The following is a 3,546-nucleotide window of genomic DNA, read 5'->3' as shown; positions in this document are numbered from 1 at the left end:
TAATTTACTAATACATACACACACACACACGCACGCGCGCGCACACACACGTACATATACATACACACAAATTATGCATTTAAATTTTGTTCTGGTAATTTACTGATACAGATGTGTTTTGTGTGTATTACACACACATATCAGAACTAAATTTCTCTCTATGTATACATATAGATCTGTGTGTGTGAGAGAGCGAGACAGTTTTAGTATGTGCCTTAAAGCTGTTTGTTAGTGATGTCTCATTAATTAACTGCAAACATGAACATTGTAATCTCTTAACCAGCTGCTGCTGAGTTGTCTGTTGTTTTACACACTTGTATAAAGCGGGGAAATAAACAATTGCATTATTTTATATGAACAAATTAAGTGCTCTGAACAGATGTGTGGATGTTTTTCATATCAGGATTTGCCTTTTACCTGCTGCAATTAGCAACAAACCCAACAGCACGGTTTTTTTTCAGGGCTAAATTGAAAAAGAGATCTCCTGATGTAATTTTTTCGATTTCAATTTTCTATCAAGGACTGGTTTAAATTTTGAAATTGCAATAAATTTTCAGTCATTGTAATTTCTTATCTTTTTACATTTTAGAAAACATGACCACGGTCTTCTAAACCATTGTTACTGATGCTATTAGCTAAGTAAAGACAGTTGAAGTGGTGAAGCATCCTAAATTGCCTGTCTGCCTTTCCCAAGAGCAGCTGTGCACACCATCCTTGAATCATTTTGTGGTGGGTTGCCAGGTTGAGCTGACAGATGTGTTGAAATGACATCCAGTGTGTAGAATGTGTGCCATAAACACATGGTAACTTGGGAAACATTAGACAAAAACAGAAAACTTTAGGATATATGTATTATAATTATTTGTTATAAAACAACAGAAAGTGTGGTGGAAAAATTAGGAGAAATCAGTGAAGTTTCCACATACTAACATTTTTTTCCCATTAAGTGAGCGGGACCTGCAGGACCTTTCATGATGTGGATATCCCAAACATTATGTTTCAACTCTTAAAATCAACTTCCAATAGTGCTGTGCTTCATTATAATCATCTTGGTCCTCTTCCGGCCCCGCACCTACTATATGTGGAGAGAGAATAGCATAGGTGCGTATGTCACTCTCCCCAACTGGTGCCCCAGCCGGCACCATCCTGCCCTGTTTCTCCTCATCCAGCCAAGCCAGAAACGATACCCCATGAAAACTGGGAACACTGATGAGACAAATCCGAAACTTGGGCGCCAGTTTAGCTCACTGCGATGAGCCTCATGGCGGAGGTAGACCATCCTGGGTTTGAGTCCACCCTGCAGTCCTTTGCTGCATGTATTCCCCTTTCTCTCCCCCTCTGCTTTCCTATCAACTCTTCCCTGCTCTGTCTGGAAAAAGGACAAAAATTAAACAGTCTGAAAATGAAGACTGGCCAAAACACAGCTGAACTGAATCAGAACATATGACAAGGGAAAAATAACCATAAAAATAAAGCAGGAAGTAACATGATAGAGACTAAGACTTACGAGATACAGTAGCAAAAGAAAACCTCCTGCTGACACTTTTCGCCCATGTGTCGTTGTGACATCTGCCCAAGTTAGGCTGATAAGCCAGATCAAATAATACCAAAGCGAGAACCCCAACAATCCTCAAGACGACCTCTGCTGAACAGCATGTGGTGACAGTGGGGAGAAAGAACTCCTTGTTACCTTTAAAAAACTTCCAGCAGATCTCAGGGAGTAGCAGTCATCTGAAATCAGCAACAAAAACCCAACTGGAATCCACTTCTAATGTTTTACATGACAGTCCACATCCAATCAGCTTTTATAGGCTTCCCAATAATTTTCACACAACTCTCTAACCTCGTACTAAAAGTTCTGAACCTCTCTGCCGCAGAATTCTAATGAATTCAATTGTCTGGTATTTGTTTATTCCAGCTTTTGATCCTTGCAGGGATCTAATATACTGTGTTAATCTGAGACTGCTTTTTGTTTTACACTCAAGTGCTTTTCTATCAAGTATTCCCACACGGTTTCCTGCCCAAGGAAACTTTGGCCTGCAGACTGGAGCAGCCAGGAATCAGACCACTAACCTCATCCTTAGTAGATGACCTGGTCTACATCAGGAGCCATGGACACCCAGAAAAATAACACATGCTGATTTCCAGCCATCTGCAAGTTTTCTTTGTATGATTCTGTGATGAAAATGGGTGTAAACAGAAAACTAAACTCTGGTATGAACTAGCAATAGACAACTGCTGTGTTGTCATAATTTTTAATTTTTAATCATAAGTGTCATCACTTAGTGGAGATGATCTTATTTAACAAAACTCTTGGAATATCAGAGAAAATAAACTGTGCTTATGGAAATGTCCCACAGGGTTGACAAAAGCCAAGATAATTATTGTGCAGGTTGGACTACAAAAATCATCAGCCATGCATCCTTCTATAGACCAACCACTATAACTGATCGGTGCAATCGACATTTACTTCATAATGGTTAAATGTTTAATTCACACTCATGCATGGTTAAAACTGACAGGAATCACACAAAATATAGAGTATCAGCAGTGGGAATCTTTTAAAATGTGAAGTGCAGACTTCAAGAACTTTCCAGTGTCCAACCCACTTCCAGGGTAAATCAGAATACAACTGTTTGGTGAAACATTCAGTAGACATACATGGAAAATCTGCATTAGGCACTCCAAGATTGGCACAAAAACAAGAACAGATTTGTCTTTAACACGTTCATGAATGAAAGCACTCATGGTAACATGAAGGCTTTATTTTTTTGGACGTCTCTAATACATTGCCTCCCCACTGACGAACACAAACACACAGTAATAGCATACATATGGGCCATACTCAATTATATACAAATGGATGTAAAGCTTTTTTTCCTGCAACCATGTGCACTAATGTGGACACATCAACATATGCACACATTTTTATTGCTACCATAAAGGCAGGAAACATGTAAATATTGTACGCAAAAACACGCACAAAGAAGCACAAATAAGTACCTTCTTTGCAGATAGCTACACACTGTAATCTGCTGTTGACCAGGCACATTCCTTGAGCCCCGGCCACAGCACATGGTGCTCAGTCTTCTCTCTAATAAACGCTCCATAGGCGCTGGGCTGCGGGCCAGGGTCCAGGCAGGGGGCTGGTGGGGGGTGAGTCATGGTTAGATGTGTGTGTGTGCGGTTGGGCCTGGGGTTTGTAGCTGGCCTTTCATCCCATGCCAGCCCAGGCCGGGTGTGAGCAGCTAGGGGTTGAACTCCAGGATTTATTGGTTCCTTTGGTTCCCTGCTTCATATCCAGCAAACCCAGGATTCTGGGATGGAAGCAACAGTTTACGATCTACTTCCCTGCTTTACCACCAGCGGATGTGGGTCCCATTACCTCCCTTTCTGTCTGTCTTTAGTGTCTTTTGACTGAGACTGTAAATGCAACATCAGATTTGATGAAATCACTCGCTGCCTGGGAATACAGCTGTGCAGAAACTCTGCAATGCAAAGACATAATGGAATGTTTATCGATTATAATATGGATTCATGGATAAA

This window comes from Rhamphochromis longiceps, linkage group LG13 (assembly GCF_057381845.1).
Source record: "Rhamphochromis longiceps isolate RC_006_pf linkage group LG13, R_longiceps_female_GT1.1, whole genome shotgun sequence".
Taxonomy (NCBI): domain Eukaryota; kingdom Metazoa; phylum Chordata; class Actinopteri; order Cichliformes; family Cichlidae; genus Rhamphochromis; species Rhamphochromis longiceps.
Note: the sequence above shows the minus strand (reverse complement) of the source record.